This window comes from Necator americanus, chromosome II, assembly GCF_031761385.1.
Source record: "Necator americanus strain Aroian chromosome II, whole genome shotgun sequence".
Classification (NCBI taxonomy): domain Eukaryota; kingdom Metazoa; phylum Nematoda; class Chromadorea; order Rhabditida; family Ancylostomatidae; genus Necator; species Necator americanus.
In genome coordinates this window covers 10,938,772-10,955,668 of record NC_087372.1, presented here as the reverse complement: position 1 = coordinate 10,955,668, position 16,897 = coordinate 10,938,772, and positions in this window count along the sequence as shown.

Genomic DNA, 16,897 nt, shown 5'->3' with positions numbered 1-16,897 from the left:
GTCATCATCGTCGTTGGCGTAACTGCAATGTCGGCGGCGGATTTCAATTCCAACACACACTCCTCCGAATTCAATTCGGTTTCGAGAAGGCAATTTCAATTGGCCCGGTCGGCTGTGCTGTGAACTCTTTAAATCGAAACCTTCACATTTTTTGTCAAACCTAAGCATTAAATAAATAGAGATTTGTCTTTTTCCACGTAAATTCTAACAATTTCAAGAATAGCTTTTTTCGCATTTTTTCTACTTTTTCCTGTAAGAAACTCTCACCTATACAAGTTTAACTTTACGTTTTATCTTTTATCTTCATAACCTTATTTATCTTCTCTTTATCTTTATTTTACCCTTCGGTTACCTATTATTTCCGTGTGTTTACATCCCCATGTTATTTCTTCGTATTTGTTGAGGCTGATTGCTCACACATTCACTGAAACGTTGGAAAATGTTCTTCAATTTCACATATAATGATGGACGATTTTTTCTATCGTCGGAGATTTTACAATTTGTTTCTCCATTCTTAATCTGCTGAGACTTTAACGATACATAGAATAAATTATCCCTCTCTGCGTAGAAAAGCTATGGATTCGCTCATTGGACGAGTTTTCCTTGGGAATTAGTACGTATTGTGCAGATCAACTGCCAGATCCCATTTTCGCTGCTTCTTAGCCTCCTCATCCTTTTTTATACCGTTATGAAGTATTCACGGTAATTTTCTCCACAAAAGAGAAAAAAAAAACCCGGCTTCGCTTTTCTTTCAAGTCTTAAGATTTTTATAGCTCTACGACGTACATAGGGTTGGGATATCAAAGTATTACTTGATATTTGAAGCCAACGTATCACGACGATGACTTCGTGCGGGACCCAAGCGCAGAGTCCGGGTAGTAGATTGCTGGACTGAGTGTGATTATACTCATCTTTCCCGATTCGTAGTTTAAAAAAAAAACGGCGTGAGAATCGCTTTAGATTCTACGAGGCACGTTAGGACGCGACTCCATGTGCACGTTCCAATCTCTTCAGGTTTCACTTGAATGCGTTGATGCGAAGACACCACTGATCTTCGACCGCTCGCACTTGGATGCGACGCGTGCCCAAATGGGGGCGTCGCAACTGAAATCATCTCAAATAACGTCGTCTTTCACGCGTTTCTTACGACGATCAAGGAGAGATCACCGGAACCACACAAGGATTCCGCAATCTACATCCATATCCCAAGCGTTTTCTATGGATTCCCTCTCCACATCAGATTCGTGCCTTTACCCATAACTCCATTTTTCTTGCATTTTGTTTGCACCAAATGAACCATAAATAAAGACGATAGAGGGCAAAGTGAATCAAATTCGGAAGAATCGGAGAAAAAGCGGAAAGAAAACACGCCCATCTGCGTTTTTTCTTTTTTTTTTGGCGAAGAATCATCGTAGCTACTGTAGTACAACTCATTCTTATATAGCTGTATATATATTGTCATTTGTCATTCCCTATTCAAAGAACACCTTTTCCGCATTTTGTATGCAGCCAGTAGTTTTTTTCTCTTTGCAAAAATGCTAAAATTTCACATCGCGTTTTTCTATCTAATTTCTACTTTCCAGTATTGAAAACGAAATGTGCGCCTCGCGTTTTTTTTTACTGTGTTGCGTGCAATTTTTCAATTACATTCGTCTATTACATTAGCCCCTCCTACTTTATGTAATTAATTATTGCGACTTACCGGTGCCAGTAGTTCGGTGAAGAAAATCGGAGATGATCACAGTAGTTAATTTGACAGCGCCACTATTTTTTATTTGCACTGTACAGATAATTCCGGGCATTCGAGTTTTGATCTACACCAGTTTTTATGATGAGGCATTTTGTTTATTAAGGTTACAATAGCAAGGTTTTACCTCTTTTTTTTGTTGAGCATTCTCAATTTTTCTTCCAATCCTTGCCAGATGCTTTTCTGAGAAGACAAACTTCAGCTTTTTATCAGATGATCTACGTATTTTACAGCACCTAATTAGGCCTATTTAAATTTGTACTCGCACTAGTCACTAGTCGGAATGAGGCTAATTTGCTAACTCAGAGCCTCGACTCAATACAGAGGATCAGTTCAAACGAGAGTTATGCGCTCATGCTCATTCCTAGATCAGATTGAATTTTCGAGCTCACCTTTTCTTGTTTTCAAGGACAGGTGAGCTTAACTTCAATTTTTTAAAATTATTTACTTCGGATAAACTTTTTTTCAATACCTTTTTCTCGTCCTTCACGAAAGCAGCCTAGAAATCCATTTATTTTATTTACTTAACCTATTTTACGGCGGTTTAAAGTATTAGAATAGCTGATCAGGTCTCACTGAGGAGTATAAGTGAGATAGTAAAGTGACTGACTGATCCTTATTAACGATCAGCTCAATTAGAGTAACTTCTTCTTAGCTGCCAGGTAAGATTAACTATCAGCGCAACCCTAACGCTGAATAGCTGACGCACATGAGCAAGTAGTTATCATTTACAACATTCCAATGTTTATTTAGGACCTGTTTTTCCTAAGTATTATTAAATAGCACGAAATGCACACAACTGCTCAACCCTTTTGAATAATTTTTCCGTCACCTTTTAAAAATTCGCTTTTTATGAATCTCATCGTGTACGAACGCATCTATCTCAGGCTAATTAAGACTGATGTGTGACGATGCCAAGAAAATGTTGCTTTATAGTGAAGAGAAGAAAATTTTATAACATTATAAAGGTGGCAAGCGTAAGTAATAATTTCCAATTAGCGACGAGTAAAAGAAAAATATTAGAAAAAATTATATGTTCCATCAAAGCAATCAATTAAAACGAATGAACATTTTTGATTGAAAAAAAGCCAACTCAAAATTAGGAGAAAGTTAGGCTTCGTCCGTTTGACTGGTTCTCAAGACAATTTTGGAAATTTCAAAAACGTTTCACTATTTTTCCACCATTACCGGCCACATTTTTTTTCCCCGGTGACGTAAGCGTACTCCACATGCACTGCATGTATTATGTTTGCAGCGTTGCGAATAATTTCTGCTCCGCTCCCGTTGTCGCAGACTTTTTTCTTTCTCGTTTACTTCCGGCTGTTAACGAATTATAATAGAACATGGACCGAATATCTTTGTTCCCTTAGAAATTAAATCTAAGGAAATTTTCTGGATAATGTACTTTTTTTTTGTAAAAATATTACTCTCAACGAGTTAGTATTTATGCTCGGAAAAATGAGAAAACAATACATGTAATGAAAAATTGTAAAAAATGTAGTATAGATGTGCAAAATAACATTAATGTTATAATTTTTGTTCTTATCCACGTGGAACCTACTCTCACCTTTTTGTCTGTTTAATCTAGAGAATTTTATGGTGTCTATTTAAAAAAATTCAAAAAACAGTAATCGGAAATTTTCTGCAGAGCATGTGATTTTGTTTGACTTGTGTAACTTTAGAAATTATTAGTGGAATTCTGGATTTTCTCCTATGAAAATATTAATTTGAACAAAAGAATTTTTTCTCTTTTTCTTTTCTCTGAAATTTTTTTTCAGGCGTAACGCCCTCGCAGGGCGAGGGAATTCTCAGATTTTATGTAGATTTGCTCACCGTTTAACTTTCTACCTTTTTAAAATCGTTTTTTAGACTTTCATTCTTTTTTGCTCTTTAAGCGTGTTTCAGGAGATGAAAACAAAACATTCATATATCAGTGAAATTTAGAGGCTGTTTCTATTAAAGACATCATTAAAGAGATCATTCCACGAATCTGAGGTGGTACGCATTTCATTTGGAGTATTCGTATACGGGATCGTAGATTATGGAGAGAATTGTGATTCCGTCCATTTCTTCCTAATTTCCACAAAAACGGCCCGAAAGATACGGCTTCGAGCGTTTCGGCGCGCTATTTTCTACAAGGAGCTCGATTGGAGCGCGCCAGTAGTGTGCACACGCCGCTTCCGGGCCATTTTTTACGCCAATAAGGAAGAGATTGACGAATCACCCCCTCTCCACAATCTACGGTCTCGTATACGACTACTCCACCTGAAATCCGTACCAACTCAGATTCGTGGGGTGATGCCTTTAAGGCTCTTGTCTGAAGTTTTAAACTTTGCACTGACATTTTCAAATTTCTTCACGGGACGATATTAGAACTTCACCCTTGTCTGCGTACGTCACTCATATCTGATTATATTTGGAAACATCTCAAATCTTTTGTTTTCTTTTTTAAACCAAGTTATCCATAAAAAAGCATCATTTCTCTGTTTTCTGTCTCATGTACGCAGTTAGAACACCTGTTTATAGTCATGGGCATCCTACGCCCATCCTCGTGTCACGTGTCAACGCGTGCGACCACGTGCCACGTACGTGACGCAATGCGACGATGGATTCGTTGAGCAGCCAGTGTGGAAATGTACGAACCTCTCTTATCCTGCTCAAACGCGCACTCGTGACATGAGAGCAAATCCCAAGGAGGAGATCACAACCGGACTAAGGTGGTCACGACCACATAGGGTTCTCCGGACCGCGTCACAATCCTTGCCAACTTCTTCAATCAGTAACGCCACGTCTTTGGATATGGATTGGAAAGTGAAAAAAAAATTAGAAAGGAAAATCAATACAAATGAAGGGCAGTTACGATGAGAATCCTGTAAACTGTGTAGTTAGTGATGCTAATTTATTGGGAAAAATGATGAACACTTACAAAGACTACGGTCTCGGAAAATAGCCCATGTTTTGGATTTTCCTTTCACTTCCTAAAGAGTCCGTTAACTTTCGCCTTCGTGGCGTAAAAATGAATTTTCGACAATTTCGTGGGAACTATCAGTTGTTTAGTCGTTTATTTATTTATTGTACCTCCACTTTTACTTGTAGCAAACAATGTGCAGAAAAAAAGTTAAAGACATCCAAATAAGTGTGAATGTACTTAAAATTGGCCTGAAAAAGTGCATTTTTGAAGTACAGAGGAATATTTCGCAGCAGTTCTCAAAGACAAGAATGGATCACTCTTTTTGACAACTTTGACTTGGAAAATTTTCAATTAATTGAGTCTTTGAAGAAATGTAGCATTCAGGTGTGACCGGGTAATATCGTTTAAGAATTAGGATACTTTGGAAGATTATAGGGAGGTCACACCGACCCCAAATTTGTCTAGAAATCATCCAGAAATATTGTGGAACATCCTAAAACGTCCTAAAAGTGCTTACGTTCCCAACTGAGACCTTTAACAACGATATAATTGTACTTGAACGACAGTTTGTTGTCACATCAGAAGCATCAACAAAATCGATGTGTGCTCTTTTCGGTGTGAAGTCGCTAATGCTGCCGACTGCTTCCTAATTTTTAATTCGATGTGCGAAATTGAAATCGCCTCGTCGTCGTCGTCGTCGCTTTTCACTACAAGGCCAGTAAGCTGTCGTTTCAACGACGAGTTACACCTCACTTAACGTCGTTCAATTACTCCATTTACACTCATTTACTCTCTTCGTACGTAAGTTCATTTCATAAGTTATGCATCGTTTAGCGAGGAAATTCTCAACGTAACCACCACATGCGAAATTATTGACATTTTAAGAAAGTTCCACTTAATTTTGGCGAATAATTACAATTACAAAAAAATTTCTCAAATTCTTAGCAGTAAATTTGCTTTTTTCCTTCTTTTTGCTGGAGTGGAAAGACTCCACAGAGCAATTATTTATTAAAATACCGTTTTTTTGCTACACATACCACTTCTATACAAAAGTTATTTCATTCAGCTTAACTATTAGATTTATTTACGTTTTTTTTTTGCTGCGCTAACCAATGTCATAAGAACAATAATTTATAGTGATTGACCGTGAAAAATTACGTTACTGAATTTTTTTGAATTAATTAATGAATTAGTAAATAGTCAATATTTCCGGGATAAGAACAAAGTCTTGTTTTTTTTTTTGTTCGTTAAATTTTCCTGGAAAAGATGTTGGAGTATGTACGTGTTCGGCGAAAACGAGCCGCGTGGGTAAGTATTTTTCCCAGGGAATAGGGGGAATAATGTGGACGTGACATTTTTTGACACGATATACAGTACTTTCATTGGATGTGCATTACAAATCTTCACTTGTATCTACAAAAAAAAATGAAGACTTTTCAATTTTCAACAAGTATCGCCTTACTTCTTTACTAATGCTTTGAGAGCTTGAACAATGCAGATAGTCCAGATTTATTGAGTGGAGCATGTTATGTAACCACTGAAGCGATTGAAAATTTTTACACTTCCTTTTCATCGCTTACAGTTGCAGTTGATATTTCCATCATTCGGTTGTTTTTGGTAGCAGTGAGATCTCGTGTTGAAAATGATCTTCAGAGAGTTTTTTTTAATATTTCTTTTTTTTTAAGAAACTCTTGAGTACTTAACTGATTTCTTTAACAGAATCGAAACGAGATGTGTAGCATTCGGTGAGGATTTTCATAAAGAAATCACCACTACACGAATTATTTCGATTTCTCTTGTCCAGAGTCACACGTTTCTGTGAAGAATTCCCATCACATAATGTCACAAATTGTTACACTTTACCGTGAAAAAGTTTGTGTTTTGGTTATGCACTTGATGTGTTGGATTAGCTGCTCCGAAATCGTGCAATACTTTTCAAAAATTCTCAAGTTCATATGTCCCGTTCATATAGTAAACATTTGGATATTATTCGTATTAGTCGATTCATGTGACAAACAAATCCCTTCAAGCCTCTTTAAAGTCCATAGCTCAATTTCACAAACAGATTTCAAAAAAAGTAGCTTTCGTTTAAGTGGTTTATCGAAGCAGATTTCTGAGGATCTTCCAGAGAAATCTGCTTCTGATAAAGCTCTTTCCCCGTGCAGTTCTTATCGTGTGGAAGTTGATCCTCATCTCTATGCGATACAGATTTTTGCTATTCTCTTCTGGAATGCTATTTAGAGAAAAGTTTTTTTGAGGTGGGGGCAAGGCAGCAAATGTCAGAAATTTCGAAGAAGAAAACAGAAGAAATTAGAATATTCACTCGGTCCAGACAAAGTACTATGTAAATTTCTCCTCAAAAAACTAGTTATTAAAGAAAGAGGTATAAAAAAATCGACAAAATATATTAGCTGCTCTTCGCTGAAGTAATTAAATTAAAAAATTAAAATTGTACCTGCCATTAATTGTATATGATTCAATAAACTAATTAAGTTTGATTTGATCTTTTGCAGCAGTAATTAATATTAGGACGGCTACTATTCGGAATCATAATGGTATTTATGTAAAACTACTTCTACATTCCTTTGGGACAATTCTTTCTAATAAAACTAGTAATCTATTTTTTAAATTCATTTCTTTGCTTATTTATTCATTCATTCATTAACCTATTCATTCATTCATTCATTCGTGTCCATGCACTAACACAACGTCGTCGTCGTCTTCGTCCACTTCTATTTTTTCTCGCCATCTTTCTTTCTTCTTCCTCTCAGAGTCTCTCGCTCATGGCATCGTTAAATACTAGCCGTGCTACTAATGACATCGAACGCAAGCATTCATTCCCATTTGATTTAAATTCACCAAAGTAATCGTGCTCGATCTGGCTATAGAGCACTTTATCTTCCACTGTTACTTCATTCAGGATTAGGTCCATTATCTCTATCTTTAAAACATAGTTCGTCTTTTAAAAAAATTCCTCTCGAATATTTTTATTAGTTGACGGGGAGACGTTTCGGTCATCTGTGCGTGTCTACGAGGCGATCGCAATGAAATTTCGAGTAGTCTTGCCGTGTGTGACGAACGCAATGAATGTTTCAGGGGGCTTCAGTTCCTCCCGAGACCAACGGCACCACGGGCACACACATACACGCACGGCACACTTGGACTCCTACGACCACTTCCAGAGATCACCGCAACCTTAGGGATTAAAGCCAGAAATTCACACTAAGGTCACAGCACCTTACTGTCCCCTGACGAGTTTTCGGGAGAAGCTATTGTTGGAAATACTCTTCTTCTAACCTTTTACTGATGGAATACCTTATTTAAGTTGTCAATTTTTCTAAATTTAGCTTTAACTAATTAATACATTAATTCTTATCTTAACTACTAATTAATTCATTTAGTTGAATAAGGCTATTTAATGTTTGCTGCATAACTACTTCTAAATTTTTTACCCATCAAAAAATGAGCGATGTGAATGCGAATTTGTGAATTTCTGGAGCTTTCGTTGTTCGTTCTAACTTTAATATTTTTAAATCGTGACGTAATTCCGCAAACTTTCATCATTTGCGCTTTTTAAGTAGCAACAACGTAGGCGCAAAGGTCTGACAGAAGGTTGAATTTTTCTTCTACAACAATCTATTTAATTAACAACTATTTAATTTTAGTAATTATAATGCGCTCAGATCAAAACGAACTGAGGCCTGTTACGAATTGCGTAAGCGATTGCGTTCAAAGCGACACGATGGGACCTTTACCGATCTTCCAGCGCTTCCCGTCAGTCCTACATGGTTCGCAACCATCTAGCACCAACCGCATCGGACCACCGATCATTTTGATCCGACCACAGATTTGATAATCGCACAACTAAGATTACTTTTATTACTCAAGTTTTTCCCTGAAAAGAGAATTTTGTAGAAGAGGGAAAATAAAATTCTACCAAAGAAATTAGAAAGGATCTTCTAAAGTGAGATAGTGTATACTTTGAAGTTCTTTTTTTATTTTGCAAACAACACTTCGTTTGTCCTGATTTTGAAAATAATGGAGTGTGGAATACTGTACTTTCTCTGGGAAGCATGAAATGACCAAATGGAATGTATTTTGTACTAAAAAAATAGTTGGTTAAACTACTAGTATTGCTCCTATTTACTTATTTACTTACTTATTTATTGACTTTCTTTTTTCTTGCATTTTTATTTACGACTAAACCTTGCTGTGACCTCAACAAATCCTTGTTTTTGTAGTGAACGCGGCTAGGAATTTGGGAAGTAATTTCAAGACCCACTTTTTCAGCTACCTCTAAATTTTCAATGGTTTTATTTAATCTTTTATTTCATCTTCTAATTCTTGTAGCTACCCAGATTTTTTCGGCCATATTTTATGCCTAACCGCATCTACAATATTTTTTTGTGAATTCTATGCAGAAATGTTGACCTTGTGAATTTTCAACGTGTGTTTATTCCTGAAACACATCTTGATTCCTACTTATATCCAGCTTTTCTTTTTTATTACATAGAAATTAGGTAAGGTAAGATTTTTTAAAAGAACGAATCTCTAACTAAGCATCTCATGCATCGATGAGTAACCGATATCGAAAAAAAACGGAGAAATTGCCGAACGACCTTTGCTCCATCGCGTTCAGCGAGAAGCGATTTTGTGGGATTTTGCGCGTGCGCAAGCGCGTATTTCAAGTCGATGTTTCGGAATGGAATTATCAATTATTCACCGGGTTTGCTTCGAGCCCATTAGAACACTTTCAAGCCCAATACGGAAGCAAAATAGCCGGCTCTGAAGTAGAGTTCCGAAACGAATTCATGACTCAGTTCATTTGAAATTGATGACTAGTTGAATGGCTTGGGAGCAAAGACTCACGTCGAGGTTCATCGATGAGTTTAATTATTTCTGAACCTTCACTGAATTTGTCACACTCCTTTATTTTTTGTTTGTTCGTTTATTTATTTGTTTACACACCATAAAGTGTGTCATTTACTGCGTAAGAAATATGCTGGCAGTGTATCTTGTCAAACCATCTCATGAGATATTAAAAGGAAATTTCAAGAATTTTAAAAGATTTCCAGGATAGCAAATTCTATAAAGGAGTGATCGTGCTGGCATGTTGCCTAGTGCACACGTTGTAACACCACCTTTCTTCTCTTTTTCAAAAAAGTCATCAAAACATTATTTTTCGGCCCGGATCCGTTGCGTCAATCCTTTGAGCTGAAATTTAGAAAATTATCCATGTTTTATCGCCTAGGATCATGGACTCTAGTAAGGTTATTTGCGAGGGTGTAGTCTGCTGTATTTTTAGCGCTGCTAATTAAAAATGTGCGGATATAGATCCCGTGACATTATATTCGGCCCAAAGAATCAGAGAAAACCTCGAAATAAAATAAGTCATGGAAAAAGGTGTGCATCCGTAAACTCGTCCGATAAGCTCATCCAAAAAAAACAGCGACGAGTAATTGGCATATTTTAGATTTTTGCAATGTAGAACAGCCTTGAAGGAACTATTAAGTTTTTTTTTACTTCCAGATTTGTGATGACTCTTGTAGTTTTGTGCGTACGGCAACGTTTTGGAAAACCCAAAAATCCATGTCGGACTAGGTAGAGGAAGTATCAGCGGCATCGAGAAACAGTTATTCTCTGCTATCAATCACCATCGCTTTGTCAACATCCATTTTTTTCAAGACTTTTTTTCGGCTAATCCGAGAAATCCAAGATTCTCGATCCGGTTACTGTAGTTACAAATAGTTTGACTGACGTGTTACTTGAAATAAACCGATTTTTAATCTATTTCTCCATAGACATGGGGTGGGTGTGGTGTAGCGGTTAGAGGTTCCGCTTCCTGCACGATCGATCGGAGGTTCGAATCCGCCCTAGTGATTACCAAGCCTTTCATCCTTCCGGGTTCGATAAATTGGTACCAGACTTGTCTGGAGGGATAAAAACACTGACTTGACACATCGGCTAGCCACCGCAGGTCATTGTATAGGCCAGTTACACGTTCGTAAACCCCAAACGATTCTGAATTGAAGTGACCGTGAGGGGGCATCCCAAGCGGATTGATTGACGCCAGGAAATTTATCCTTTATCCTTATCTCCACAGACAAGATTTATGAACGTTTCGGAAAGTACCTGAACATTTCTCCGAAATCTTTCACCACATTTTTTTCTTCTTCTCTAAATTTCCGTCAACTTAGCGATTTTCACTAAGCGTATTGTTGTTGGCAGAGCGGCATGAGGCGGCCCACTTCATTCAATTCGTGAAAATTCAAGCGTTTTGAGGCGTTTTCAAGTCACATAATGGTCGTCTGCGGGCGGCTAAGTGGCCTTGGCTACGATTATGATTTGTTCCCCCCTCTCTCTTAGACTCTTGCTTAAGGGGGCTCAAATTCCCGGATTGCTTGGATCGGTTGCGATAGTGCAGATTCCACTTACAAGTGTACAAATGAAAAATTTTCCGTGAAGTACATCTGTGGATGTTCGATGCTAGTTTCTCGATTAATAACAAACAAAATCGCCTTTCTTATTTTTCGCCTTAAGCCGCTCTTTTTTCTCCTGCATTCTTTTCGAAAATCATTTTTCGCTGCACTCTTTTTACTTTTCCAGTGCGGCCAAGAAAATAAGGAAGTTTTTGGGAATTGATAATAATTTGATAATAGTAGCTCAACATTGATTAATAAATAATTGATCATCAGTTGTGAAATAATTATTGTTTTAATAAATAATAATAATGCGAATATTTAGTGATATAATAAGTAATAGTTTGAAAGATTAAAAAATATTGCTCTTTTTTAAAGCCATTAGCTGTCGATTGGAACTTTTGATATATACATATATTAGAGCAGAGTTTTTATCTCTTGTTCTTGGATTTCCAGACCTCATCCTTTTCGGTTTTTTAAAAAATTTCTCGAAGATTTTTAGCGTTGCTTTCCTGATGCGTTGCCTGAAAATTCTAATATTGTTGCATTAAACCAATTCTATACATATTCAAAAATCCACAAAAGAAATCGGGATAGAAAAGTGAAGGAATTGAGGATAATGTCGTTTAGTTTTTTTTCAGCAAAAATTAGAAACGAAAGTTGGAAAGCTCTTTGAGCCCCATATTTTCCATTTATTTACTCATTTATCAACTCATTTAGTTGTTTATATCTACTTATTATTTTAGTCATTTGAATATGGAACTATTTGTTTTTTTTACCTTCGAGTAGATACCGTTGTTTATTAGGACATCTTGTTTAGCCACACATGAAATTATCAACGAAATTACTGGATTGGGTAAAATTAATTCCCTTTTAGCATCTCTTTCCTTAAATTTGATCTTGTTTGGAGCCCGGTTCGTGACATTTCCGGATCGATTTCATTATCGTTCACGTCCGCTCCAGAATGCACCCACCTCATCAAAGAGCTGTCCACTCCTCCGTATTCCACATCCTTCCTTAAACCACATTACTTATACAGGCTTATTCAAACCAACTCTTAAAATCTAGTCTCTATGGATCGTTATTTTCTCAACTCCCCGTTGAAATCGTCCATATCGGCCGCTCTCAATGTTTTGCTACTGCGATTTTTCAATTGTGGGTGTGTCGGTGAAAGCATTTTGAAAGATGATGGCTATTTAGAGGGAAAAATCGCGCCAGCGTTCATTTTATGAGATTCGCATTGATGATTTCCAAAATTTAGCCATTCGTTTTAGCGGCATTTGAGTGCCGGTGGTGGTGCATTTAAAAAGCGCACAAAAGATTTATAGCCATTCTTAAAATTCCATAAAAATTTCACTTTAGAGATGAAAGTGTTGTCGTTTGTGACGTTTGTCAGCGTGGAAGATATTTTACCTGAAATCACGACACAGGATGATTTCATTTCACCCTGTAACCACCTCCATTTTCCGCTTCAACAACGCTAATTCGTTAATTTATAGTCACAGCGCATGCGAACCGAGGCTTAGAGCGCCACCGCGAACGTTTCATCGAACATTAGATGAGTGAATGTGTTGGTCAACGACCAAATTCTGGATGGCTACACCATTACACCTGGAAACTCCGTGGAATACTGTAGCTTAAAGTACTGTACTGTACATCTTTACCTCGCCAATGCATTTTACTGGAATTCGTAATCGTTGGGGTTTTTGGAACGCGTGTTGGCCTATACAATGACTTGCGTTGGCCAGACGATGTGTCAACTCGGTGTTTTTATTTTTCCCGACAAGCCTGGCACAAATTTATCGACCACGCGGCACGGAAGGCTTGGTTGGCTCTGGGGAGGTTTCGAACCAACGACCGTGCGACTACGGTTCTAACCGACTGCACTGCACCCGCCACTGTCGATTATTGCTAGGGGAATGTTGAAGAATGTTCCTAACCACATACAGTTGCATGGAACAGGTATGCAACTACTGTAATCTGTACAGTAATCCAGTTCCGCAGTTTTCATGGTGACGGGATACTGTATGCGGTTACGGAGAAGGGCGGCAAAGACCGTGGACGCTCCTGGAAGCACTTCTGCAAGAAATGCAACGAAGTGTCCCAATCACCTCAATTCTGAGTACGAACGAGTTTCCATGTAACTCTCATGCCTTCATGAAGATAAATATCGTAGTCTTATTTGAAAAACAGACGTAGTTCAACATTAAATTAATAATAAGCTCATTTTCGTGGAATTTCCCCCCTCGAAGCTATCCCATCTCTTCTTTTGACTGCTTGATCCGAATTTTATGATTTCAGTACTTTGCTGGCATTTCTTCGAAAATTTCATGCACAGCTCAAAACACTTCTTTAAAATCTTAAATGTTTAAAAAAACTTGTTTTTGTTCTAAAACCTAAAAGTTTTTTAACATAGTCCTTCTTACATTACAGAAATCTGCAGTTAAAGCAATCATTTTTCTTTGACAAGGATCAAATTTTCACAAATAAGCATAAAAACTAAATTTTGAAACGAGTGTTTTGTTGACAAATGAATATAACGGTGGAACTTTTTTCGATTATGCCCTTAGCTAAATGTTTATTGTCATTGCTGGCGAATGGAAGAGTTTGTCAGATCCAAGACACTCCAATTGAAGAATGGAATTAAGAACCCTCTTGTTCACGTATTGCAACAATTTGAATATTAGGAGAGCACGAATGGGGCGGAGCTTAACATTCACTTTTTTGCGAAAAAAAATCTCCTATTAGTTTTCCTCATTGAAATTTTGCCGATTTCATTACAATCGCTTCCTGACAGCTAATTCTCTCTGACAGCTATTTTTATCAGAAAAAAAAGCTTTTGAAAAACGTGAAATTTTTCAGGAATTCACCTTCAAATTTTAATTATTTCAACTGTACTCGAGTAATTCTTAGTAGATCTTAATGTTCATCATCTTTTCGTGTTAGGACCTTCTCATCACTGGCACAGAGACCAAAGTGTTCCGGTTATTTGTCAAATTGCGTGTCATGCATTGGTGGTCGTTTCAGCGTTCTCGAAATTTAATGTTGATGCCTCACAACCGGGCGTACACACACATGTACATCTATGTATGCCCACGCCCTTGTGCCCTAAACTAAAATTGATATTGGAGACGCGGATATTCGTGGATTTCAACTACGATCAAATCGACATCTTCAGTTCTTGGTCTTTCCGTCCGGAGAAACCCGAAATCCAGCTTCTTAGATCTCCCGTTGAAATTTTGAATAAAAAAGAGAATTTTTTTAACTTTTAATGCTTAGATAAACTTTTAATGTTATTGCTCCTAAAACTTTGAATATTTTAAGGGTGTCGAGTTTTTCAGCCAATAACATTCTACTTAAAATAACAACTTCAGGAAAGGCATTTTAATATAAATAAGCAAACAACTATCCCACCCAAAAATAAACGACCAGTAAATTAAAATAAACAATTAACGAATTATTTTGCTTGAGTTTCAGTCACATTCGAACTTTCCATTGTCTTATCATAGCTTCATTCATATCTTCATTATACTTCCGCAGCACAATTTTATGATGCTTGCTAATTTTATTTCTATGTTATTATGAATAATTCCTTTTTGCGTTCATAGTATGAGTTCGTAAAAAATGTTTATACTGGGTAGCATCATTTATCCGTATCGTTTATTAATTAGTCGTTTTATTTTCTGATTCACTCCTGTCCCGAAATCCAGCTTCTCAGGTCTCTCGGCTGTGATTATCCTGCAAAAATTTTTATTTCAAGCTGTTTTTCCTTTTTGAATAATTTGCTGCCGATTGCTACCGTACTCTGGCTGGCCTGGTATCTATTTGAGTGTAAGTGTTGCTAAAACGATTTGAACCGTAGAGATAATACGACTACTACAATATGTGGCCAATTTTTTTTTCTTCTTTACGTTTCGTGCATTAAACGATTAAAGTCTGGAAACATCAAATAAATAATGAAAAATGTGAGATCATTTGGATCCACGGTGGATCAATTTCTCGTTATCTTTAAAGGACAAAATTACGCTCGGCCTTAAAGCACTTCATTTCCTGTTGCTGATGTGCGAAACCGCTGAAATGCTTCAATCAACGCTTCACACAAAAGTCTCGAAGTTAAAAGCACTTCGGATTTCCGTCCCTTTTCTTTTGATCAATGCTCCTTTTATAATTTCTGAAATCTGGATCAATCCTATGTTCAAATCGTTTGCAAACATTCAAATTACGTGATTCATTTCTGAATTATTGATTTTGGATTCGAATTTTGAGTTTGAATTTCGCATTTGAATTACTGTAGATCTTGACGGCAGCGATTCACTTCCTCTCTGAGGTTGTTAAGAGGATAAGAGGCTCGGAAGAATCTTTAAAAGGAAGCGAGTCGTCGCAAGGTAATTTATTTTAATTGATCTTAATTACACACTCTTGCGTTTCATCCTAAAGATCCTAGGATATTCAACACAGTGTTCTTAGATTTTCGAAAGTTTGCTCAAGTCGTGTTTTTCTTTCTTAGTTCTTACTTTCGATTTTATTTTTCTGCACTTCGATTAGTATTTGTTTATTTAAACGAGAATTTCGGCATTTTCTCCTTATTTGTTTGGAGTTCCCGAAACTGCAGCAGTAACCCTTGAACGCTCAGATTTGCATTATACTATTTTTGTGCCACTATTTGTTTCACTTCATAAACAAACGAGCACCATCTTTGTAATCGTTTCGGGACCACATCTTCACTTCTTCGAGGGAACGGGAACAAAATCAAAATAGGTCGTATTGAGTTTTTATGAATAAAAAAATAAAAATCAGTGCGACATCCTACTGTGTCGACGGTTGTCGACAGTGGAACGTATCGAAATTAAAATTGTATCAAATTAGGAAATTTTCCCTGTTTCTCTGCACATGAAAACGTTCTTGCCGTTCGTCACTTTGAAAGCTAGAAGTGCCAGATCTGTGTTACTGAAGCGAACATCAATTATTCAACCAATGAGAATCCGAGTGGGCGTGGCTTAGCAGAGGACCAATCACCAATGGGATCATGTGCGATAGGCGTGTCATTTCGTTATCTGGCCAATAATCGTGTGGGTTGAAAAATTCGAAGTTGTTTCGACTACCTTTTCCGTTATGGTAAACAAATTGTGGCTCGGGTAACTTGTCCTTCTGCGAATCTGCGTGGCGACTAGAATGCGCCAAGCTAAATTCTGCCTTCCGTATGTGTTGCAAAACGCTTGCTTTAGAAAAACATGCGCATTTCCATAGTACGACACCTAAATGTTTGTTTTTTTTTTCTCCGGAGAGACAGAGACCTACCTGTCCGACTACCAATGGTCATCACAGGAATTAGATGTTCCACAGCCTACCTTCTAACTGATAAGGGCAACTAAGCTTTAAGAAACAAAAAATATCGCAAGATAAAAATATATACTTGTCTATAAATGGGAATATAAACGGTTGCCCAGGCTCTAGTGGCAATAAGTAAACAAATAAATAATTAAATAAGAAAAGCCTATCCTGGTTTAGTAAAAAAAAAGTACCTCGACTCGAGTAACGGTAAGTTTCATCCTCGATTTTCTGATCCTCGTCCTCGTTGAGCTGTACGTGCAGCTATCTTTGGGCAGATCAAACAACAAATCCATAGATCCGAAAATATGTTGCTTAAACTACTACGTAATATGCGCACACCGCGAGCGTATTAATTATTTATAGGTGAAGATGAAGGGTTCGGAGCGCGAAGATGATTCCGCCCCACAACTGCTGTTTCACGCTTACTAAATCGGTCGGTAGCGGTAGGAGGGAAGGGCAGAGGGAGAGAGGGAGGGGGTTGTTTAATTA